The following is a 26,838-nucleotide window of genomic DNA, read 5'->3' as shown; positions in this document are numbered from 1 at the left end:
CTTGTCATTTCTCTACCGTGTTACCCTCCACCAGAATGGGAGTCCTTAATGTGGAGGACTCCCAGGACCCTGGAGGGAATCCGAGTGTTGCTGTCATTTACATATCATTAAAGAAAACCCCATGGCAAACCACTAGATGCTATCAAATCACCAGGAGTGAGTCATGAATGTCTTGTGGCAAATCCCAGCCAGCCTTGTCAGTCTTTCTTTTCTCCGGGTACTGCCTGGTCTGAGAGCCCGTTTAGGGACCCCCACCGTACAGTACATTCTGTTCAGTGTTCCTTCTTTACCACCGACTTTGTAAGGTCCGAGGACAGTTTTCATAAGTCACGTCAGCCTATTAACCTTTAGAATATTGGCATTTTCCAGTCTTGCAAGTAAATGAATCTTCTAAGAAGTGGAGGTAGACGGTCCCCAGTGTGCAGCTCACAGAGAGCAGCATTTGAAGGCTTCCAGCCTTGCTCAGAAAGGGCAGCTGCCCCTGGCTTCCCTCAGCACCTTTCAGCAGGCAACCAACAGGAAAAACTTAGTTTCACCTTTTTTCCTCATCTCGGAGAAGCACAGAGAAGCAGATCAATGGACTGTAATTAACAAATATTCATTGAATGCTTGATGCGTCTAAGTTTCCCACAGAAGAAGGGAAACAAAATTAAGGAGGGAAAAGGAAAAAAAAAAAAAAGAAAGAAAAAACAGGCTCGTTTACATATTTATATGTAATGAAGTCTATGGCCTTTATATCAGCAATAAATTAATTTTATGAACTCACGGCTTATAAACATTTAGAGAAAAAAATATGTAAGGTAAACATTATCCAGCTCCTAGGCTAAAGAGCTGAAATGGACCCTCGAGATTATCTTGATTAACCTTTTCCATTTACCAGTAAGGGAAACAAGAGCTCCAGGAGGGAGCTCCTGAGAGAGCTGGCACACGGCAGGGGACACAGAGTAAGCACGTCTGGATTGGCGCAAAATTAACCAGAAAGTTGGTATCAAAGAATTAGAATGTCGCTGGATTCCCAAGCCTGTTTGGTTTCTTCTGATATTCTTTTTTTTTTTTTTTTAAGATTTTATTTATTTATTTGACAGAGAGAAATCACAAGTAGGCAGAGAGGCAGGCAGAGAGAGAGGAGGAAGCAGGCTCCCTGCTGAGCAGAGAGCCCGATGCGGGACTCGATCCCAGGACCCCGAGATCATGACCTGAGCCGAAGGCAGCGGCTCAACCCACTGAGCCACCCAGGCGCCGCTCTTCTGATATTCTTAGACATAAGTTATTTGGCTTATTTATGCAGATAAAAAGTCAGAGAACCAGGATCTCAGTAAAATACCTATTTCTACATAATAATAGGGCAAATAAAGAGAGAAAGGGAAGTAATAAATAGGTGCTATAAAACCAGACTAATGCAGAATACAAGGAAGAAGGGCAAGGAGAACGGACCCACTTGGGTGAAAACCATTTTAATATATGTTAGGTATAGAAATACAGCTAATTATATTATCTGACACAGCTACTTCCAGATCAAGTTCAATGAAAACAAGCATCATACGCGGATGTGCCTTCTAGAAACGTATGTGACGGTGACGCTAGGTACATCTTGTCTCTTTTTAATACAGACTTTCCTTCTCCTTAAGCCCTGTATCATGGGTAAGCCAAGAGATTAGCACCTAAAAGAGGAAAGAAGAAAGCTGTCGTAGGGTCATCCACCTCAGCGGGAGAAAAACTACTTTGGAGAGAGCGGCTGTCTAGGTTTTGAAGGAAAGGGAGGTAGAACCTGGGGAGGAAAAGAATGGCCCGATGAAGGGGTGAGAACTGTTTTCACTTTCACTTCCTTCAGCTCAGAGTATAGGGGGGGAGGTGGTAGAGGACGAGATGCTAAGGGATAGAAACAGCACACGTGGGGTTGGGAGAATCCAAACCCAGAGGCTGAGACTCCACTGCTCTACACACAAACCAAGGGAAACTACACCTTCAGAAAGCCTTGGTTTGGGTGCAGTACTGGATCCAACGTGGTGTGACGCTCCATCATGTAGCGTGGCTGAGCAGGTGCCTGAGCCGTGCACGTTTCAGACAAACATGCACAGAAGCATGAAGGGTGTGTGTGTGTGTAGTGTGTGTGTGTGTGTGTGTGTGTGTGTGTGTCTGTGTGCTGGGGGACAAGTATGCATTGAGCTCATAAGTAGTGAGAGAATTAATAGACTAGAGCAGACCGTGAGTAAAGACAGGATAGGCAACTACAGAGGCCTCTGAAACTCTGCAAATCCCTCTCTTTCTATGTTTCTCTTGATGTCTCCTTACTTGTTGAACAGAAAGTTGGCTCTACCTTAAGGACACTGCGTCTAAGTGGTGGTGGTGTTCCCTTCCACATTCTCCACATGACTGTCTTTGGAGGTGGGGTAGATGTCCTTGTTCTTCAGTCTCCTTAAAAACCCTTTCCAGGTGTGCCTGGGTGGCTCAGTGGGTTAAGCCTCTGCCTTCAGCTCAGGTCATGATCTCAGGGTCCTGGGATCGAGCCCCGCATCGGGCTCTCTGCTCGGCAGGGAGCCTGCTTCCTCCCCCTTCTCTCCCTCTGCCTGCTTCTCTGCCTGCTTGTGATCTCTGTGTGTCAAATAAATAAGTAAAATTAAAAAAAAAAAAACCACCCTTTCCATCCAACCCACCACCCACATATACTTCCTTCTCACAGGAACCCACAGACTCAGATAAGTAGGGGGTCGAGCATCACTCCCTTTTATTTCATGAAACTTCAGACGCTGGTTCACTGTCATTCTTGCAAATGCACTTGGGTCATAACTGGTATTTCCTTTTCCACTTCATTCCATAAGAAATCTTCCAGTGTGCTTGCCCTTAAATTCCTTGACTCATTCCTTGATTTCCACATCACTGACCTGTTCCACATCTGCCAGTTGCTCCTGCAAATACCAGAAGTATGTTGACTTTTTTACTCCCACTGGCCTGTCAGCTTGTTGGGTATCTAAGTCACCTCCAAGTAGCCCAAATTTTTCATGGGGTGCTTCCTGGGGTGGAGACCGGAAAATCCTGATTCCCTGAGCCTCACCGCACATCGTTGGCCACAGTGACTAATTCAAAATAGAGACATGATCTATATGGCTCAATAAATATAAGGAGATGTTGTGGAGAAAGCAACTTTCCTGATCCTCCTAGAAAACCACTGAAGAAGTTCCTACTCTTTTTCTGGACAATGTGGTATAAAGTTTTACCATTCAGGACTGCTATGACCTGTCCTGCTATAATACCATACACTTCTAGATCAAATCATATTTGAAATTAGATAAGCAAATAAGTCTCATTCTCTACTCTACTGATACACAAAGCTAAGAAATGGTCTGGGCAAACCAGAGGCCAAAATTACTAAAATAAACAAATAACCAAACCTTTGACTGGCTGAAACATACCAATTATACTTTCAGAAGAGGTCCCTTTGTTTCTCTAACTGTGGATTGGTAAATTTAGTAAGAAACAGATAGATGACAATTTTTTAGTGGCACTCTCTTTAAAAAGCTTATGATTAGGGCGCCTACATGTTTCAGATGGTTAAGCATCTGGCCTTTGATTTCAGCTCAGGTCATGATCTCAGGGTTATGAGATGGAGCCCAATGTCAGGCTCTGCACTGTGTGTAGAGTCTCTCTCGCTCTCGCACTCTCTCTCTCTGTCTACCCTACCCTTACCCCTGCTCATGCTTTCTAGTTATCTCTCCCTTAAAAATAAATAAATAGGGGATGGGAGGTTGGGGTACCAGGTGGTGGGTATTACAGAGGGCACGGATTGCATGGAGCACTGGGTGTGGTGAAAAAATAATGAGTACTGTTTTTCTGAAAATAAATAAATCGAAAAAATTTAAATAAATAAATAAATAAATAGTCGTTGATGATGACCTGAAAACTTTAACTGTGTTAGCTGTGCGAGGGTTTGTTTTACTATAGCAGCTGGCTCTATCCTAACTCCTATACCCTTGTAAGCCCTGGTAAAAAGTCTCGATTCTATTCTTTCATGCAACAGGGGAAAGTCATAGGAAGGTTTAAAAAAAAAAAAAAAAGGTTCTGGCTAAAAATTGGGGCCTTAATATATAGACAAATGCATTCTAAAAGTCTGTATTTACATGAAATGATCACCGTGTTCACTCTATGATTTCTACGTACTGGGGTCCTCCATGTTTATTTTCGCCTTCCCCCAATAATCACTTAAGGTAATAATTGATTCAGAAGCACAACAAGTCAACTTTCAGGTATTCTTAATTTTTATAACAGCACTCAAGTAATTGTATCATTCTGGCTTTTCATTCAGAATAGGTCTTCATGGGGCACCTAGGTGGCTCAGTGGGTTAACCATCTACCTTCGGCTCAGGTCATGATCCCAGGGTCCTGGGATTGAGCCCCACATCGGGCTCCCTGCTTGAGGAGTCTGCTAATCTCTCTCCCTCTGCTCCCCCTACTAGTGTTCTTTCTCTCTCTCTCTGTCTGCCAAATAAATAAATAAAATCCTTTAAAAAAAAAAAATAGGTCCTCATGCTTGCTGTTGTTCCTCCTTGGGCCAGCTTCATGGATGTGCAGTCACACAGGCCACCTGTGCAGTCACACAGGCCACAGGCTGGAGAGGGTCCCCTGCTTGGTATAAGGCTCTTTCATTGCTATTTTCGAGTTCTTAGTAATATTTAAATGAGAAAAATCCATATTTTTCTTTGGCCTGGGCCCCACTAATTAGGTAGCCAATTCTGCTCCCACTTAGTCACCGTCGTGCGCGTTTGCACATGCGTGTACATACACACTTATCCTCCATTGCACCCCTGCCTCAATAAGAACAAAAATAGCGAATGTGCCATAGGTTTAGTCCTATCATGTGCTAGATACTGTACTTAGAACTTCATAGACATTGTCTTTTCATTTTTATAACAACCCTGTAAGGAAAGACTTTTTTTTTTTTAAATAGGTTTTTTTTTTTTTTTTAAGATTTTATTTATTTATTTGACAGAGAGAAATCACAAGTAGATGGAGAGGCAGGCAGAGAGAGAGAGAGAGAGGGAAGCAGGCTCCCCGACGAGCAGAGAGCCCGATGCGGGACTCGATCCCAGGACCCTGAGATCATGACCTGAGCTGAAGGCAGCGGCTTAACCCACTGAGCCACCCAGGCGCCCCAGGAAAGACTTTTATTATTCTTATTTACAGGTAAGATATGGAGATATTAAGTCATTTTTTACCCAAATTGGTCCAACTTTTATGCGACTAAACTAGGACTTGAATTAAAAGATTCTAACTTTTAACTGCTATGTTACACTATAGACTTTTTTTTTTTAGTAGACTTCAAATTCTGTGTTAAGAAAAAGTTGGGCAGGGGGAAGAAAGAACACCTTCTAACTTAGTTCTGCTTTCTGGTAGAAAGCAGCATCACTGTTTGGGATCAGAACCATATAAGGTAATCCACATGAGTATTAAAAGCCACTGATAATAATGACCTTTCTTGAGTAAAACATACAGATATGTGGCTTCAGTAAGAGAAACAAATTTATTTTAAATTATACTCTACTAATATTCTACAAGGCAGCTATGGAAACTAAAATACAAGCATGATATTCCCCTTAATCTCCTTAAATATCAAATTTTGACTCATCCAGTTGTTTAACATTCATAACATAATGTTATAGGAATGGCAGATGAATTATTAATCAGAATCTGAAAAAAATTTATAATTACATATTTATAAAAGTAATCCCTATCTTTGGTTCTACACTTACTGAGAAGAAAAGGCAGCTGAATCTTGGCTCGAAGGAGCCAGCTGCCAGTTCTTTTCATTGCAGCAAGAAACAATTACAGATCTGATGCCTTCTAAATATGGTTAAAATGCAAATTTAAAAAAAAAATTCAGTATTTCTAAAAAATAACCTGAGAAGTAGTAATGAGCTCTGGTGTTACCAATACCAGTTAGTTAGTAAGAAAAAAAGACCACTTATCCATGAAAATTAAAAAAGCAGGTCAATTTCTGTGGATGTCTCAGGTTAACTTCCATTTAACATAGGGTACATATTTCTTCTCATTTTGGACACTGAGACAAGACAAACCACTCCCCAGTTAGAGACAGATGATCTTTTGCCCCTGCTTTGTCACCTTCTACTTTAGGATGGATGCTTCTTTCAAATTACCGCTTCATCTGCTCCTTACTTTCAGAAGATGAACCACACTTGCTCTGGTAATAAGTCATTTCAATTTCCACTTTAATAATATAAAGATCCCAATGAGTTTCATTTTCCTACACTATTGCATAGCAACAAAAAATTTTCATTACATTTGTCTTCAAATTATTCATGTTTCTTGTAATCAAATTTGTCCTCTTTGGGGATTATTTCTTTTAAATTTTGATTACATTTTCCCATTCACAATAAATCACATCAAAATGATTTTTAGTTTCCCTAATACACACCCAGGACATTAATCTCCTCTTATTTGAATCATCTGGCAAATGAATCCCATCCTCTCAAAATACGTTCAGAAGCACCTTTTTTGTCTTTTTCCTTTTTTTTTTCTTTTTCTTTTTTAAGAGGGAGAGAGTGGGGTAAAGGCAGAGGGAAAAGGAGAGAGAGACTCTTAAGCATGATCCTGAGATCATGACCTGAGCTGAAATCAAGAGTTGGATCCTTAACTGACTGAGCCACCAAGACACCCCTCAAAAGCACCTTTCTTAAGACTTCCCTAGTCCAATCCTTTCCTAACAAAGACTGTTGGGACCGGATGCCTCTGATAAGTTTCCTTCTATTGTAACTCTAGCTACACCATATTGTGTAATAATTGCATGTTTTCCCATGTCTTTGATCTCTGTTGCATAGAGGAGGAAAAATAATTTCCCTTCTACTCTTCTCAGTTCTTGGCTAAGACCTTTGTAATAAAACCCAGATTAACAAAAGAAAATTAGAAGTAAACATGTGTACCTCACAGACACATGAGAGATACTCAGGGAAAAATGAGTAACCTAATGAGGTGACTTTAAAATTCAGGCTTAAATACAATACCAGGAAAAGGGAAAGAGGCCTTAATAGGGAAATGGAGGTCTCTTCGGGGTATGCGAGTTTTAGGAAAAATGGATGGGCCTTTCAAAGAATGGATGGGAGTTGTGAGAGTTGGTAACAATGTGTCTGGGTGTGGTGTGGCTTCTATTCCATGACCCCCACTCCCACCCCCACAGTTGCCTTGACAAGAGTCAATCTTCCCTGTTTGATGAAACTCCTGGGGAGGAGACAGTTGAGTTCTTTTTGGAGGATGTGTCTTTAGGTAGATAAGGAGAGTTCAGAGAAAGCATGTCCCTGCACTTACTGTTTTTTGAGTGCCTACAGCTCAAAATCACCAGGATGCCTAAGTGGCATATTTGGGGATGGCGTCTCCTGAATTCCTGTGGTCATATCCTGCTGTCCTTCCGTTCCTTTCGCAATCCAACACATGGTAACAAATGTTTGTTTGAAGTGTGTTGAAGAAAGTATACATCTCAGGGAATGTGAGGGAGTTATTCTTAACATCATTGTATGAGGGACTTTTTACCACTGTACAATGGTTGAATCACTGCACGGTGTTAGGACACCCTGAGTTTGATAACGAAACTCCTAATGATGATCAGAAGATCATTTCCAGCCTTTGTTTTGGCTACACAGGCTACTGGGGTCAGTCAGCTGGAGCCGCAGCTACTATGGGTCCTGGACAAAGTTTTTACTCAGTATTGGAGAAAACGTCTTTTTAACATTTTGTCTTCTGAGTTTTTGCTTTATTTTACAAAGGAGAGATGTTAGAAAAAATGCCAACAAAGTTAGTTCCCAAATAAGTGGAGATTGTTACATAGTGTTTGATTCCTACAGTTTGACTCTTGGATCTTTCTTTGGAATAATTTAAGGTAATCTATAAACTGTTTACTTATAACACCAACCATCCTACCAAAACACAACCTGATGATTCCTTTAGGAAAGACCATTCCTGAAGCCAGGCACTTACCCCTCACCCCTACAGAATCATCATGGTGAACCTCTGTTCTTCAAAATACTCCTCGTATAATGGCACGTAGGTTGTCCTCATGCTCTGAACTTTACCTGGGCCACCTAGAAATGTTGAGAATTTATGGATTTACTACCAGATTTCTAAAAATGGTGTGGTTTTTTTGTAATAAAGAAGTTTATTAACCTGTAATTTTCAGAGCTTCAAATGTATATGTGCAATAATATAAGGTTTAGATATATAGTAAATTCTGAGTAAAGATATATAGTATATTTTTATTTAGATATATAGTAAATTCTTAAAACTTTTAAGAATGGTAAATATGCGGGGCGCCTGGGTAGCTCAGTGGGTTAAAGACTCTGCCTTTGGCTCAGGTCATGATCCCAGGGTCCTGTGATTGAGCCCCACGTCCAGCTCTCTGCTCAACAGGGAGCCTACTTCCCTTCCTCTCTCTCTGTCTGCCTCTCTGTCTACTTGTAATCTCTGTCAAATAAATAAATAATATCTAATAAAAAGTTGTTAAAAAAAAAGAATGGTAAATATGACATCTCTATTCTTTGCTTACATATTCATAATAAGTAAATGACATTGAAGCTTGCATGTCATGATGTATCTCCCATAAGAAAATCTGTCTACTTCTTTCAGAATTCTTTGCTCACTGTTTTCTTCGTACTTACTGAGTTTTAGAAAAAGCTAAAATTTCTGTTGGGCTATTTTCATATTAGGCAGAAAATGCCCAAACATATTTGCACAGGTTTGGAGGCTATGGGAGAAAATACAGGCTACAAAGCATTCTCGAATTCTTTCTTTGAGATGTGCGGGAGGAGTCTCCTCAAAAAGATAGGCCAGCACCCTTCAGAAAATGTGAAGCTGGGACACAATCAGAAGAGCTACAATATGTATTAAAATGCAAGAAAAAGAAGGAAGTGGCTCCCAATACAAGCCTCAAAACTAAAGTTTTGAGGACAGATGTTTTCAACTGCAGATGTTTGTCTTCTATCTAAGCTACTTCTCCTACGGGCAACTATCAATTCTGAACGGAACACCAGCAGCAGTTGATTTATTTAAGACAGGTAATGCTCACTTGCAAGGCCAATAAGACAGCTAGTCTGGTAAAAATTTGCAGAAATATAGAAACACAAAAATGAAATATTCAGATGAAACCTACTACTACTTCAGAAAATAGATTCAAACAACATGAATATTAAAAAAACAAAAACAAAAACCACTTTTCATTAGTAAAAGAATTCTTTCTCTTTCCTAGTCATTTAAAATTCGGAACATCCTGTAATTATTGTTAAATATTCTGACTGGTGACATGTGTTGACACATCAGAACATTCACTTTATTTAAGTGACCTAATAATCTGTCATTTGTATTTTACAAAACGGAAAGAGAATTTTACATCTCAACAGTTTAACCACGGGTACAGATTCTTTTATGTGCCAGTAATTTTGATAATATTTGCTCATAGAAAACAAATATAAAGCTTGTCCCGGTCGGATCTATAAACTCATTTATATGAATAATCACCAACAGATTATGACTGAGAGGTAACCGCACAAATCCATGGGCTGTACAACTGAAGGGAGAAATTAAATCCATCGCAACAGCCCAATTCAAACTAAGCAAATTCCTCTTCTCGCCGCTTCTCACATTAAATTGCACAAGGTCATTTGACCACCCTGAGATTGCCTGAATTACCAAAGTAGTAACTACTAAATTCCTTGCCTCCTTTTACCTAAATTAGCTGCAGCAGTGGCCACTCTTGAGACAGGCATTTGACTTGGACTTAATACAGTCCCTTAACAAAACTGCAGAATGACCCAATCTGGCAGACCCACTGGGGAAGAAAGACAGCCTATTGACAGCTCCTGCTGGAGGAGTGGTTTATGTTTCCTAGCTGTTACAACATACAGCTGTAACTTCCAATATTCTTGCCAGACCTCATGTTCTAAGTTCCTGGTTATAAAAACAGAATCATTATAACCTAAAGAATCCCTACAAATACAATCCGATTCTAGCTGCCTGGTATTTTGGACTCTAAGAAAAGATGTATATGTTTTCTATGCATCATGGTGTGGTTCAAAGTTAGAGCTCTGATCCCTTTGGGGTTTCTCCCATCACTCACAGCATATTGTAGTTAAGGAAAAGGATTAGCCAAGAGTAATTTTTATAGCATAAAGGTCTGTTTCTGAAAGCTTGTCTATCTTTTGCCTCTTATACTGTTCCAACACAAAACGTTCCTAGCAAAAAAGCTAGAGCCTCTCTTCTATTGAAGAGTTCATCGCCCAGAAATCAGAATATATTGCAGCTCTTCCTTATTTAAGTCCCTTGAGAATTCTTCTAAACATGGAATTTTTAGTTACTTTTACTTTCTATCTAGCTCATCCACTTTCAGTCTGAGCTTTTTAAAAAATGTTTTAATATTTTTTTTTTTTTAAAGAAAGAGAGAGTGTGTGTATGTGCAAAGAGGGAAGGGGCAGAGGCGGGAGAGAGAGAGAAAAAGTATCTCAGGGAGGTTCCATGCTCAGTTCAGAGCCTGACATGAGGCTTGATCTCGGGATCCTGAGACGTTGACCTGGGCAGAAGTCAAAAGTTGGATTCTTAACTGACTGAGCCATCCAGGTGCCCCTCAGTTTGAGCTTTTAATGATTACTGATCACATCCAAAAAATGATAAGACTGACCCCAAAACCTATTTTCTTTTCCAAGTTCCTTCTCAAACTCTACATTAGGTCTTAAGATTCCTAATCAATTCTTCAGATGGATTGTCTTCTCCACGAACTTTATTCACATTGTTTTGAATAGGGGTGATATCGAACCATCTTATTTGGCAGTTTATAGCAACTACTGTCACCTAATTTCATGAAGTTCCTACTTAAGCTCAAGGAGTTGCTTCCATAACTAAGTAAAGCCAGTACACATGGGAAAAGTGGCCAGTATACATGGGAAAAGTGGGTTTGCCTTGTTGTTAACAGACATAGACAAGCTAAAGCCCCCCAAATTTAAAAAAAAAATCACTTAAAAAATAAAAATTCAGGCACCTGGGTGGCTCAGTTGGTTAAGCAACTGCCTTCAGCTCAGGTCATGATCCTGGAGTCCTGGGATTGAGACCCGCATCGGGCTCCCAGCTCCATGGGGAGTCTGCTTCTCCCTCTGACCTTCTCCCTTCTCATGCTTTCTCTCTCTCTCTCCCTCTCTCTGATGGATAAAGAAAATCTTTTAAAAAAAATAAAAAAATAAAAATTCAATAGAACCATAATTATGATTTTTTAATCAGAAAAGTCACATTAATTTCATTCATTTGTTCATTCATTTATTTATTTATTCCTTCATTCAAGAATTCGTTCACTCAGCAAATGTTTACAGAGTACCTATTTGTATCATTTTATAGGTTCTGAAGACAAAGCAAAGAAAAAAGTGACAACATTTGCTTTTTAAGAATTTATATCTTAGCAGAAAAAGAATAAACTGACTGAATAAAATATGAAATATGTCAGCTGGTAATCAGTGTCATGGCAAAAATAAATTAAGGAAGTAGAGTCCAACAGTCAGGGTCAAGGAGGAAAAGGGGCAGAAATGAATGAGGAAGGTAATAAGGGAAGGACCCCTTGAAAGGGGGGCAGTGAGCACATACCGAACAGAGATGAAGGAACAATCCAGGCATATATCCAAGGAGCATTCCAGGAAGAGAAGGCAGGTGTGTGTCAGAGCCAAGGGAGCCAGAGCGAACCCAGATGGAGATGAGGAAAGGGCAACAAAGAAGAAGGCAGGTAGGGGGGAGGAGCATGAGCTCACACAGTCCCAGGGCCTCGCCAGCCACGGAAGGCATCTCCGGGCATTGGGGGAGGGGGGGCATTGAGGGGTTTTGAGCAAAGGAACAACATGGTCTGCCTTAGCTGTCCTGATGACTGCTGCTGGGATGAGAAAAGATTTGGAAGGACAAGAGCAGGACAGAGGAGCCTTCTTACTGTCCAGGACGGGCAGACAGAACTTTTCATCCATCCTTTTCTAATGAGAACTCTCAGCATCTGTTTCCTCATGTGGCAGAAACCAGTGTACCTGCTGTGTCTTCCAAAGGGAAACTCCTCCACAAGTACCATGGCAACTTCCTGTGTGTTAAGAGTCATTCTATCCGTGCAACCAAGGCTCCCTCCGGGCATAAATGTGAGAGCTTCTTAATTGTGCTTAATTAAAGAGCATGTAAACAATCTTAATTTGAGATGTCTATGTGAGGATGGATTTTAATTATTTAATATTAAATTTAAAAACCCTCCCTTATAAGTGGAATTTTTTTCTCATATGAAAGATGGATATAGCTACATTCTCTGGATTAGACATATGGTGTGGAAGTTTTATAACCAAGAAAATGTAAGCAATTTAAATCTGACACATGCTTAGAATTCTATAATATTGGTATTAAAGGTATATGCCTTAAAACTCAGAATTATAGAAGAAAAAAATTTAAATATCTCTGTGTTTCAGGGAGGTTTCTTTAATCTATGAATTACCATAGGATTCCTTCAAATAGAAAGCTCCCATAGTGAATTATTAATATATTATCGACATGTTTATAGAAATGCAATTATATTTTAAAGATTGAGATTTCTAAGCTGGGTTATTACGGCTCATTACTAAGTTTCCTGAAGTCTGCAAAATCCCTGAAATCATGTGCAAAATTCTGTGTTTGTATGTGCGTGTGTGTGTGTGTGTGTGTGTGTGTACTATGGATTTTTCCAGAGTGGTCATAGATTTCACCAGAGTTTCAGAGAGCATTTTTACCCAACAAATTTAAGAACTATGGTACAGTCGGTAGAAAGAAAAGATTGTAGCAACAAAAAAAGTAAGAGTTTAAGCAGATATTTTACTGTTTAATCTGAGAGATTTTTTTAGGGTCTTCTAAGTGCAGAGTACTTAAACTTCTCACTACAAAGATCTAACTCTTCTAAAACTTGTGTTTTTCTCTAGAAGATAAATAAAACTTACATAAAACAATCCACGGAAAAGGCAGGGGGGGTGAACTGAGCAATGATCAGAAACCCAATCATACTAAGAAAGAGGAAACACAATACAAGGAATCAGGAGAATTGTGCAGGCCCCCAGTACAGAAAGGACACCCAGCTGGCACGGGAACTGAGAGGTCTTTTCTTATTCTCGTTCTCTTTTATTCTCTGCAATATATCTGATCTAGTCCTTTGTCTGCCAACTATCTCTAATAGGCTGATAATTTTTGTTCCTCCAAACTTTGGGTTATGATTGGGTTTGGATCACCATGATGTTGATGCTGAATTCTCAATTGACTAAACTTCTAAGCCTCCAAGCTTAATAAATCAGATTCAGCTTCTGTTTCGTTTAAATACGTTCTATAAAAAAGAGAATCTGATACTCTCAGCTTGGATTCTGAATCCATCCTTGCTCCAAGAGGTAGAATTATCTGGTATAAGCCAGATAATTATCATGGTCGCTCCTTCTTTTCTCTGGAGAACCCTAACACAGATTTTGTTACTTAAAGCAGTTCTAGAAAAACAGAATCTTAAGGATGAGTTTTCTAAATTGGTTCTGGGGTTTCTGAAATTGCAATTCTAATTAGATCTGAAGAGATGAATGACTCTATTTCCAGTAGTAAAGAGAGCAGTAATAGTTCATAGTATGATGTGACAACAGAAATACAGAAAATATCACCATTGGATATTCCTAATGAAATACTTACAAGATAAAGGTTCTAAGTAACCACATATTTGATAGAAAACTTAGAATATTTTTGCCAAACTAATGAGTATTATGAGATTCGTTGACTGCTCCTAATTGCACTGGGTGAATTGGAGAGAGAAAAGGATGAGCTCGGGGATTAAAATTCCCTGCTAGAGCACTGTATAAATGATCTGCAAATTTCTAGGTCTACCCTGAAAGAAACCCTTACCACCTATAGCTGCAGGACTGAGGTTGCTGCAAACTAAACCCAGATTCTCATTCTATGCAAGTCCAGATTACAACACAAATTTAATTCCTAACCTCAGAGGGTGTCTTCTGTTAAAATGAAGGCATGGACTGGAAAGGAATGGGATCCTGAAAATTAGCATGGGGATATATGGGAAGATCCTGATGAAGGTGGAGACATTGAACCCCTAAATTCTGTTGAGGTTTCTTTGCCAGTAGAATCAGCCATCCAATCCTTATTTGAGGCAAATAACCCTGCTTTACCTGAGGAAACTGAAATGGCCTTCCCTAAGGAAGATACTCTAAGTTCACCTAAGGTGAACTTGCCCACCACTCCTCTTTGCTTCTAAATCTAAGCTAACTCAAGCCCCAGCAGACCCAACAAGGTTATATATAAATCATGACCCATGAAGATGTGAGCTATGCTCTAAAAGAACTTTGTAATGCTTCCAACGTACAAAAAACAGAAATCTGGGAATATGTGTGAGAATGGATATTAATTATGTGAGATGGTAGTGCAACATAAAGTTGTATCAGGCCAAATTTATTGATATGGGTCTACTAAGTGGAGATTTGAATTTAACATTACAGTTTTGTGGATGATAAATAATTGTAACAGTTTGGTTCGTTGGCTGAAACATGGACTCACAAGTGAACTACAATAAATAAAATGACACGTTAAAATTGTCACTTGAATGATAGAGTAGATTTATCATTTAAGACCTAATCCTAATAAATATAAGCTAATAAAAATATAGCCTATAAGGCTACTAATAAACCAAATTCAGTAGACATTTGGAGGTAGGAAGAAGGAGAGGGATGTCATATGATAACCACCAAGAATTTTAAGGTTAATGTTCTCTGCTGCAGTGTGGAAGATTGAGGCTTGGTTTACCTTACCTTTTGCTCTTACTACATATAATAAAGGAAAATAGAGAAAGAATATCACAATTTTAGAGAGGGTCAACTTCTTATGATGTGGTTTTTCTCCCAACCTACTGTTCTCACCTTTGATCTAAACCATAAGCTTTGAAGAATAGAAAAGAAAGTGTTCTCACTTGAAAGTTTAAGATTATAAATCTTCTTTCCTCACTCTGATTATAAATTTCTTGGGAAAAACCCATCATAGACTCTCTCTCTCTGTCTCTATGAATCTAAGATGTAGCAGTACTTTTCCTAAACAGTATTCTCCCAAAATATGACATCATTAAAGTTTTCTATAACAACAATAAGAAGAATAATAATGATTGGGCCATGTTAAGTTACTGGTAAGATCTTTATCTCTACCAAGCAAACATCAAATAGATATGTAATTAATTTTTTCCTGACTATGAAAGTAATTATATACTGGCAAACATATAATTGCCAGTTTATAAGATACAAAGGTAAACCACAGTGTACCAGAATATATAAACAATGTATAACTAAATCCAAGATGAACAAAAAGGAATTAATGCAATTGCTTTCTACTCTTTCTAAAATTACATTATTTATCCAATATTTACTAAATATATACCACCAAATATTTATGTAACAAAATGAGTAAGCTTTGTCATGTAGTAAAGAGTAATTTTCAGAACAGTGAATAGAATTAGACACCTGCTTTTAAGGGTCTCATTTTTTCATTGTTTTCTAATATTTTCTAGACATGAACACACATGGCCAAGATTCCTAGGATCTTGCTAAACCATCCAAATAATTTCTTAAAATTATGCCTGATCTGTATGGAACATATTTTATGCTATCACTATTACTATATGTTCAAAAATTAAGAGAGTTTAAAGTGTGGCAACTTGGGCATTGAGACAGAGGTTAAATACGATTTCACTTAAGCTCAAATGCCTACAATGACTAGGCAGCAAAGTGAGGAAGAATAAAGAAATACAGAAGGCACAGACTGTTAACATGGAGAATGTGGCCGATGTGAAGTGAGATAAAAAATCTCTACATTCTAGTTGGAATTTGTCATTTGGGAACTGAGGCCAAGCATCGCCAGACACCCTGAATTTTCAAGAAAGCCAGAAATCCAAATATCATGTTATTTTAAAGTATCAATAGTGTGCATTTTAACATTCAAAGCTATGTACGGTGGCTAGATGGGTAGGTGATGGGAACCTGGATATGTCCCAGCTTCAGACCTCTGGCCACTTGCTTGCAATTTCTTAGTCAGACAATACTGAAGATTAATTTCCTATCATACAGCTTCCTTAACTAATGGGAACAGAGTGCTACACATCTCAGACACTCAAACATAAAACTGTGAGCTTATTATTCAGCTTATGAAAGTTAATACGGAAAATAAATCCAATTCCTGTTGTAAAATTATGCAAACTAATTGAGCAATATTACCTTACATGTGCAAGAGGATTGGGGTGGGCTTATTTCAATTAGGCAAACACACAGTGCTCCGACAGGCAGAACAATTTCTAAGAAAAATATCGGGAAAAATCCTATATAAGCAATTTGGTTATGATCACAAACTGTTTCAAATCAACATCATCAATCTGTTTTAAATAAGCAATAAACAACTAATTAAAACGAGAATCATAACAGATTCAACAGTTAAAATTCTTGCTGCCAAACCAGCTATTTTTTATCTAGAAATAAATCTTCAGTTGACATATACATAAGTTATAGCTTCTAGGCTTCTATGCACCTGCCTCCCTTTTAGAAAGGAAAAGAAAACATTGTTTCATTTTTTTTTTTCACAAGTACAATTATAGGATGCCATCCAGTCAAAAGTCCTGTTAACTTGCTCTCTTAGAAATACTCAGAGGCTCGATTAATAAGGTTGGTGTTATTGTTCATTCTTGTACCCTGTTTGTCTCGGTCATTGTCTCACTCTGGAAATGAAAAGTTTACTCTCACAGGGAGGCTGGCATGACTGTTAACTATATTCAAAGCAAAGTTTAAATATGCAAAAGAATGAACATTTTCCCCAAGTGCAACATTTCCTAAGGCTTCTGAAAATGCCTTCCTGCTTCTAAGGTTCCAGATGAGCCCCTAACACCTAACCCTTTGATTTTCTTTAGTGATTGACTTGGTGTTTATCTATCTATTTAGTTTTTTTATTGAAGTATAACTGATACACAATATGACATTAGTTTTAGGTATATAACACAGTGATTTGACATCTAACCTTCTTACCTCACCCTGTGCCTATATCTTTTGGCCTATGCCTCAAATACAGCATTATTATAGCATTTATTTCAAGTCTTGCCTTTTTTGAATAATTTGTGTATGTGTTTTTCTTCACTGATTAAAACCAGGTACATGAAAAGCAGTAATTTTGTCTTGTTTAATTTTTATCGTTTGTCTGCAGAAGATCAACATATCATAGGGTCTTACATGGAATAGTAGATACTCAACAGATATTTACAAATTAATTGAAATACCATGAGTTGGAGATTTAGAGATGAAAGTCAACCATCCTTTCCCTAGTACTTTTGTTTTTGATTGGTATCAACAACTGGTAGCAGCTGCCAACTAATAATTTTATAAAATATATATCATATTGTTGAATTATACAAAGAGTTTTTGAGTTTCTCACTTGCCAGCAGACAATACCTCTTAAGAACATGAAAATGAGATATATACATATATTTGCCCTTTAAATGGAGTATAGAAAGTGGTAAGACAAGAGCAATGACTACATTATATGAAAATCTGTTTCTTTCTTTGCTAGAATACAAATCCTTCAGGATACTGATCATGTCAGTCTCTCCACACTTGTAAAACGAAACACAACACAGGATTTAACAGTTAAGATATGCTCAGTAACTATTAACTACCTGTTAATACAGTAATCAGTGATAACCCAATTTGAATAAAAATGACATCACCACTCTCACAATCATACCCAATAAAACATATAGTAAAGAAATTTCTAGGTAATGAAGATAATAGTAGCTGCCTAAACCCAAGTCTCTCCATACATCCTCCAAAAACTATACAGATCAACAAAAAGAACAAATGAAACCACATGAATTCTATGTTTTCAGCAGAAGTGGAAGACAGTGGGGTACCTGGGTGACTCAGTCAGTTATGTGTCTGCCTGTGGCTCAGGTCATGATCCCAAGATCCTGAGATCAAGCCTTGCATTGGGCTTCTTGCTCAGTAGAGAGCCTGCTTCTACCTCTCCCTCTGCTGCTCCCCCCTGCTTGTGCTCTCTCTCTTTTTGTCAAATAAATAAATGAGATCTTAAAAAAAAAAAAAAAAAGTGGAAGACAGAGAACATAACAAACTTAGATTAACTAAAAGTAGAAAAATAAATATCAATTTCCACCAGAATCCCTGTCACAATTTTTGAACCCCTGTCACAGTCTTTTGTAGGGAGTTAGTGAGATTTGGAAAGATAGTCCAAAAGAGAGAAGAGGGGATGGAGATAAAACATACTCCCACAGAGAATTAAAAAAAAAAAGAAAGAAAGAAAGAAAGAAAGAAACAAAACAAAAAAGGAGTCATACTACATCAGAACAGTAACTTAAAAATTTACATAGTGATGTCAGCAAAAATGACAGAGATGGTACTCCAAGGGCCCATCCCTCCACAGAATTATTGAAAAATGAAACCTAACTATAAGAGACAACTTGGTAAGAATTCTGAAAAAAAGAAGTCATAGGATTTCAAAACATACAGAACCCTTAATCAAGAAAAATACAACTTAAAAAAGGTAAGAAAACTTGACAACACTTTTACTTATTCTTGTCCCACCTGCCTTCACAGCTCAGTGAGACACAGCCCAGACTCAACAGTGAGAGACCTTGGTCCTGGGTTCTAGAGGGAATGGATCAGATCTTATTCTCAGAGAATTGTGTCAGTCTGTTTTAACTTACCTGAGTAGTGGAAGAAAGCATGTTTTGCCTAACTTAGAATGTGCTCAGGAAAGAAAAGAGGCAATGCCGAGGGCTTCCCAGTAAACACTGTAGGCAAATGAGCAAATGAGGCCAACAATAGACATGGAAAGTATGGGGGAAGAAACTGGGGGACAGTCCTAGAGAGAGTCCCTTTGGGAAATGAGCGCATCCAAAAGCACATATGTGTATACTGGAGGGCAAAAATGCATGCTCAGAAAAGACTTGAGAAGACCCTAAGATTTCAACCTCTAGCTATCCTTAAGGCTCAGGTTGAGCACCAAGGTAAGGCTAAAACAAACTGGTAAGGGACCTGACCAAGCACTGAAGGAGATCCAACCAGCAAAGATTAAGAGTTTTATTTTCCTTTTTTTAAAACTTCTTTAATTTTTTTGTCTCTGGGCCTTCAAGAAAGTCTTTGTCAAAATAGTAGCTGAATATATGCTAAAAGAACAGAAAAACAAACTTCAGAGCTCACAATGACAAAAAATACAGACTTTACAAAAGTAGGTTAGAAAGTCACTAAAAAGTAAATATGTACAGCCTACACACAATAAGCAACATAAACCTTGAGGAGGAAAAGAATCTGATTTCTTTAGATACCACATGATTATATTCAAATATCAAGTTGTCAACCAAAAAAGTAGAAAACATACAAAGAAACAAAAAGTGTGGCCGATTCACAGAAGGTAATAGAAACTATCTTTGAGGAAGCAGAATAGGAAGGAAAAATAAAGCTGTCTTTTGTCGCAGAAAGTATGTTCATCCATGTACAAAATCCAAAGAATTGACAAAACATTCCTGAAATTAATAAGCAATTCGTGTAAAGTTGCAAGATTCAAGGTTAATATACAAGAGTTGATCATGTTTAGCAATAAACAAGTAGAATTTGAAATTAATACAATTTACATTAATATCAAAACATGAAATAGTTGTAAGTCTAACAAAATACGTATAAGAGCTATATGGGGAAAATTACAAAACCCTGATGAAAGAAATCAAAGAACTAAGTAAATGGAGAGATATTCCCTGTTTACAGATAAAACAGCTCAATATTGTCAAGATATTAGTTCTTTTCAATTTGATCTACAGATTTAACATAATCACAATAAAAAAAAAATCAAGTTACTTTGTAGATACTGACAAACTTAGTCTAAAGTTTATATAAAAAGGCAAATGCCCCAGAATAGCCAACATAATATTGAAGAAAAAGGACAAAGTTGGAGAATCCTCAAGGTTCAAGAACTTATTATAAAGTAATTGACTGTGGTATTGCTAAGAGAACAAGAAAATAGATCTATGCACCTTAACAGAAAGTCTGAAATAAACCATATAAACAGAATCAACTGATCTTTTACAAAAGGACCAAAGGCAGTACGATGGAGCGAAGATAATCTTTTCAGCAAATAGTGTTGAACAATTGAGCATTCACTTGCAGGAAAAAAAAATAAAAATGAATCTAGACACAGACTTTATACACTTCACAATAATTAACTCAAAATGGATCACAGATTTAAATGTTAAAATACAAAACTATAAAACTCCTAGGAGATAGGATAGGAGAAAATGATGACCTTAGTTATGGAGAAGAATATTCAGATATAATACCAAAAATACAGTTCATGAAAGAAATGACTGAAAAGCTAGACTGTTAAAATTAAAAACTTTTGCTCTGTGAAAGATAATGTCAAGAGGAGAACATAAGTACAGAGAGGCAGAAAATATCATAAAACACATTATCTGATAAAGAACTGTTACCTAAAATATACAAAGAACTCTGAAAACTCAACGATAAGAAAAGGAATAACCCAATTAAAAGAAAGCTGGAAGACCTGAATGGACACTTTACCAAAGAAGATATATAGGTAGCAAGGAAGAATATAAAAAGATGCTCCATATCATATGTCATTTGGGAATTGCAAACTAAAACAACAATGAAATACCATTACATGCTCAGAATGGACAAAATCCAAAACACTGATGACAACAAATGTTGGCAAGCATATGGAACAACAGGAACTCTCATCATTCCTTACTAGTGAAGATGCAAGTGGTACAGCCATTTTGGAAGGCAGTTTGGCAATTTCTTACAAAATTAAACATACACTTACCCTATGATCCAGCAATCATTTGTATTTACCCATATGATTAAAAACCTAAGTCCACACAAAACCTAGACACAAGTTTATGGAAGCTGTATTCATAATTCTCAAAAGTTAGAAGCAATGATGTTTCTCAGTAGGTTCACGAATATATAAACTGTGGTTTATCTAGCTAAAGGAATATTATTCAACACTAAATAAATAAATAAATAAATAAACAATCAAACCATAAAAAGACATGGAAGAACCTTAAATGCATATTACTAAGTGGAAGAGGAAAATCTGAAAAGGCTTCATACTGTATGATTCCAACCAATTGACATTCTGGTAAAGGCAAAACCATGGAGATGGTAAAATGATCAGTAGTTGCCAAGAGTTAGGGGGAAGGGAGGGATGAATAGAGCATAGAGGATTTGTAGGGCAGTGAAACGACTTTGTATGATACTATAATGGTAGATACATTCTATTATACGTTTGTCAAAAGCCATCAGGAGTGAAACTTATGTCATGATAATAATGTGTCAATGTAGGTTCATGATAGCAACAAATGTATTATTCTCACAGGTGAGACTTTTGATAGTAGGATCAGGAATAAATGGGGCATCTGTGCTTTGTGCTCAATTTTGCTGTAGACATAAAACAGTCCTAAAAATAAAGTCTATTTTTTAAAATGTGGTGGTAAGAGAGGAATAATAATATATAAAATTTTTATGTTCTGAAGAGTAGAAATAATGCAACTAAAAGTCAGTGGTACAAGCATATATAAAATGGAAATATAATAAGACGACTAGTGTAGTGTAGGCAATAAGAAGCAGCCAAAATATATTATTAAAAACTGGGACGCCTGGGTGGCTCAGTTGGTTAAGCAGCTGCCTTCGGCTCAGGTCATAATCCCAGCGTCCTGGGATCGAGTCCCACATCGGGCTCCTTGCTCCGCAGGGTGCCTGCTTCTCCCTCTGACTCTGCCTGCCATGCTGCCTGTGCTCGCTCTTGCTCTCTCTCTCTCTCTCTCTCTCTCTGACAAATAAATAAATAAAATCTTTAAAAAAATAAAAAAATAAAAAAAATAATAAAAACTGACAAAAGACATTAAAATGTTAAATTTAAAGATCAGAGAAATAGGACATAAAGTGTATAATTATAAAGGCAATCACAGAAAAATGCTATAGCCTTAAATATAAAAAAATTTATATTTATGAAATATAAATATATTGTTCTCTTTAAAACAGAGAGTTTAAAATATTGATATCAAAGTTCAATTCAAGACAAAAGTGAATATATTAAAAGAGAACAATTTGTTCTCAATTGTTAAAAATCACAATAAAGTTGAAACAGTTGTTAGTGTACACCAAAAAACACAGTGACCATGGTTAAGAAGTAAAAACTGCAGAAGATGATAAGAAACATACATGAGAGACTATGGACTCTGAAAAACAATCTGAGGGGTTTGAAGTGTCGGGGGGTGAGAGGTTGGGGGAACCAGGTGGTAGGTATTAGAGAGGGCACGGATTGCATGGAGCACTGGGTGTGATGCAAAAATAATGAATCCTGTTATGCTGAAAATAAATAAAAGAAGAAAAAAAAGAAACATACATTAGTAGAAGATTTTAACATACTGTTTTTAAAAAATATTTTATTTATTTGAGAAAGAAAGAGAGAAAAACAGTGGAGGGGCAGAGGGAAAAAGAAAGACTCTCAAGCAGATTCTGCACTAAGTATGGAGCCCAGTGTGGGGATCTAGCTCATAACCCTAAGATCATGACCTGAACTGAAATCAAGAGCTGGATGTTTAACTGATTAAGCCACCCAGGGGCCCCTGACATACTACTTTTAATACCAGAACAAGTTAAGGGCACAAAACATAAGCATGAATATAGAATGTAAACAATATAATCAATAACCTAGATTGTGTGTGTATTGTATGTATCTGAACTTTATACCTTTGGGACACCTGGGTGGCTCAGTTGGTTAAGTGCCTGCTGGCTCTGGTCATGATCCTAGCGTCCTGCGAATCAACTCCCACATTGGGCTCCTTGCTCAGCCAGAAACCTGCTTTTCCCTCTGCCTGCCACTCCTCCTGCTTGTTCCCTCTTTCTCTCTGACAAATAAATAAAATCTTTCAACTTTATACCTTTACAGCAGAGAAAAATCCTTTTTAACAACACAGGAAATATTCACAAATTTTTATTATATACGCTGCTATAAAGAAAGCACCAATGAATTCCATAAACTAGAAATATTACAAATACTCTGTTCTAAACAAAATAAAACTAGAAATTAATAACAAAAGTTTTACAGTCCTTTCTATATAGAAATTAAAAAAAAAAACATACTGAACAACTCTTGCAAAGGCAAAAACAAACCAGAATGATAGGATTTCTCAAAAGTAATAATAATGACAATTTTATGTATTATAACCTCTGGGCTATACTGAAAACAGTAATCAGATGAAAATTCATAAACTGAAACTCATGTCAATTAAAATAGAAAAACAGGGACGCCTGGGTGGCTCAGTTGGTTAAGCAGCTGCCTTCAGCTCAGGTCATGATCCCAGCGTTCTGGGATCGAGTCCCACATCGGGCTCCTTGCTCAGCGGGGAGCCTGCTTCTCCCTCTGCCTCTGCCTGCCATTCTGTCTGCCTGTGCTCGCTCTCTCCCCTTCTCTCTCTCTGATAAATAAATAAAATCTTTAAAAAAAAAAAAAATAGAAAAACAAACTAAATAAATTAAATTCTCCAATTAAAGGCAAGAAAACAACAATAAAATAAACCAAAGAAAACCACAGGAAAGAAATAATAAAATGCAAAAATTAATGAGTGAAAACAGTACTGTTCAATAGAATTTTCACATGTCTATACATACGAAAATTAATAAAAAGCAATAAAAAGGAGCAAACAACTTATATATGCAATGATATGGATGAATGTAAAAAACATTAGGTTACCTGAAAGAAGAAGCCAGACACAAAATAAAAGGGAACTCTAATCTATAGATGTAGGCAGCAGGTCATTGTTTGCCTGGGTTTGAGGGTGATGCTAGAGATTCACTGCAAAGGGCATGGGGAAATTTTTTGGAGTGATGGAACTGTTCTATAATTTGATGGTATGGTGGTTGCATGGATATTCATACTTACCAGAACTCACTGAATTGCACTCTAAAAATGAATGCATTTATATATGTAAATTACACCTCAGTTTGATTTAACAAAAGAATCCATGTATCTATGCTGATACAAATATAATAAACAAAGAGAAGTGAAGCAGATCTCTTCCTTATAGTAGAATCCAGCTGACTAATGTGGCAACAATGGTGAAGTTACAAAAGAATATAAGGAATTTCCACACTGTTTTCCAAAGTGGCTGCACCAACTTGCATTCCCACCAACAGTGTAAGAGGGTTCCTCTTTCTCCACATCCTCTCCAACACTTGTTGTTTCCTGTCTTGTTGACTGTGGCCATTCTAACTGGCATAAGGTAGTATCTCAATGTGGTTTTGATTTGAATCTCCCTAATGTGCGTGTTGAGTTTGAAGAGTTCTTTATAGATCTTGGATATCAGCCCTTTGTCTGTAGTGTCATTTGCAAATATCTTCTCCCATTCCGTGGGTTGCCTCTTTGTTTTCTTGACTGTTTCCTTTGCTGTGCAGAAACTTGATCTTGAAAAAGATATTGTCCATTTATACAATGGAGTATTATGCCTCCATCAGAAAGGATGAATACCCAACTTTTGTAGCAACATGGACGAGACTGGAAGAGATTATGCTGAGTGAAATAAGTCAAGCAGAGAGAGTCAACTATCATATGGTTTCACTTAATTGTGGAGCATAAGAAAAACATGGAGGACATTGGGAGATGGAGAGAATTGAGTTGGGAGAAATTGGAGGGGGAGACAAACCATGAGTCAATTATAGTGAGTCAATTATATAAGAATCATCTTTGGATGACAAAACTAGTGGTTGAAAGGTTGATGAAAAGCAAACTGTTTACATAGTTCTAAAGTATCTTCCAAGTCACTTGGTAATTACAAAGAAGACAAAAAAAAAAAAAAAAAAACACTTTCTGAAGGAGAAACTAAGCAAAGTCCACTTTAACCTAGTGTTCAAAGTTAATATCACTAGTAATGGGACAAATCAACATCATATACCTGCTGATATGCCGCACTAAGGACATATCACACCTGTAACACATGTGTTTAGATCTTATAAAAATATCAAACATTAAAAAGATAATACACAACTGTTTTTAGAAACATTAATTTCTTAAAAGCAAACATTTCATATAAAAACTGATATAAAGCACTAAAGTGTATTAAAGTACTGGTTTAATAGAGATGGAATATCTTGCCTTCCTCACCAGATACATGTCCCCTAAATAAACATATATTCCTCATTGCTCAAAAGATTTTTATATTCCTCATATATTGTATCTAATCATGTGGGAATATCAAACTCATTGAGCTCAATTCTACAAAATACCTAAATTTTACTCTTAAGAAATAATAAGGCTCATGAAAGACAAATATTCAAAACTGTTCCAGATTAAAGTAATATGACAACCAAACTTAATGTGTGATTCTGGATCCTAAACCAGATCCATATTTGGACATATATTCATAACATATACATATGTTATATGTACATATATTCATAACATATACTTAGATATATGTTACACTGAAGACAATTGGTAAAATTTTTATGAAGTCTGTAGATTCAATAATATTATACCAATATAATATTCTTGAGTTTGGTCATCATTCTCTAGTATATAAGAGTGCTCTTATCAGTAAGTAATGTACATTAAAGTATTTTAGGATAAAGTGGCATCATACCTGTAACATACTATCAAAGGGCTCAGGAAAAGTAATTGTGTGTGTATGTGTGTTTGTGTCTGTACCTATTTATTCTGAAAATGATGAAGCAAATGTGGTAAATGTTAGCAATTGAGGAGTCTGGGTAAAGAGTAAATGAGAATTGTTTGAATTGTTGCGATTGTTCTAAAAGTTTGAAATTATTTCAAAATAAAAAGTTACAAAAACTAAAAAAAAAAACACATATTAAGTATGTAGTAATAAATGGTATAATATTAGTTTGGAGACTATGCATATGCAGTAGGTTGTAAGAATGACCCATTCTGATAAACCATTTCCTTCTTAGACATAATAAAAAAATGTAAATAGAATGGATCCTTTTCCAATGCCTACTGTTCTCTGTGACTCATTGAGAAAGAATGTTGAGAATTTCAAGGCAGTATTTGACCTATTCTCTCTTCCTTATTCTTCTCTTCTAAAGCCACATTTTGATATTGTCTCGTGAGATTCTCTGGAGGTTTGAGTTACTACTGTCCTTTTTATTTCAGTATAATAGAACCCTCATCAATTCATGGTAAAATACAGGATCATGAAATCTCTAAACAGAGAAGTTTCTATTTAAGACAGTTGATTTCTAGATAGGCATCTCAATTTGAGGTACTACAAGGGAACAGTTTATATTGTTATTTCAGTAATATATGTTGAATTTCTGACATAAGCCTATATAAATATAATAAAGTATCTAACATTAAATATAAAACAAGTATATATTTTTAGCATTAACTGCCTAAAACTAAACCAATTGTTATAAAACCTGGTAACATGCTATATATAACAGTAGCAGCTTAATACAGAGAAAAATAATACATGTCTTTCTCACCAGTTATATATGCTAATAATCTAAGGATCTTTAAACTATACTCAAAATTATCATCATCTGTCTCAAAAATTTCATTGTCAATTTGATTTTCATGAATGTCCCTAAAATCATTTGGATGATGAGTTCTGGGACTGGAGAAGAGTCTGTGGCTGTCATTTCCTCTTCAATAATTTCTTATTTTATAGACAGTTAAATACTTGAAGTAAGTAAGCAATAGCATCTCCAGTAATAATTTCAGCTAACTGTTGTGAAAATTCTTCAGTGTATCTATTTGTAG

The 26,838-nt window shown here is 36.9% G+C and overlaps 1 long non-coding RNA gene across 3 annotated transcripts in view; it reads right to left on the bottom strand.

Moving 5' to 3' along the window:
- The window catches only part of LOC132012865 (uncharacterized), an 85,030-nt gene that overhangs the window by 28,776 nt on the left and 29,416 nt on the right, over nt 1-26,838 (bottom strand). For 2 of the 3 annotated variants that reach the window (XR_009402781.1, XR_009402784.1), the window contains 2 exons: nt 16,269-16,345; nt 7,981-8,084 (listed from right to left, as the gene is read on the bottom strand). This is a non-coding gene — a long non-coding RNA (uncharacterized LOC132012865). The remainder of the gene's footprint in view (nt 1-7,980; nt 8,085-16,268; nt 16,346-26,838) is intronic. The other variant, XR_009402783.1, reaches the window with a different exon arrangement.

This window comes from Mustela nigripes, chromosome 3, assembly GCF_022355385.1.
Source record: "Mustela nigripes isolate SB6536 chromosome 3, MUSNIG.SB6536, whole genome shotgun sequence".
Lineage (NCBI taxonomy): Eukaryota > Metazoa > Chordata > Mammalia > Carnivora > Mustelidae > Mustela > Mustela nigripes.
Note: the sequence above shows the minus strand (reverse complement) of the source record. Positions and strands in the feature narration are given on the sequence as shown.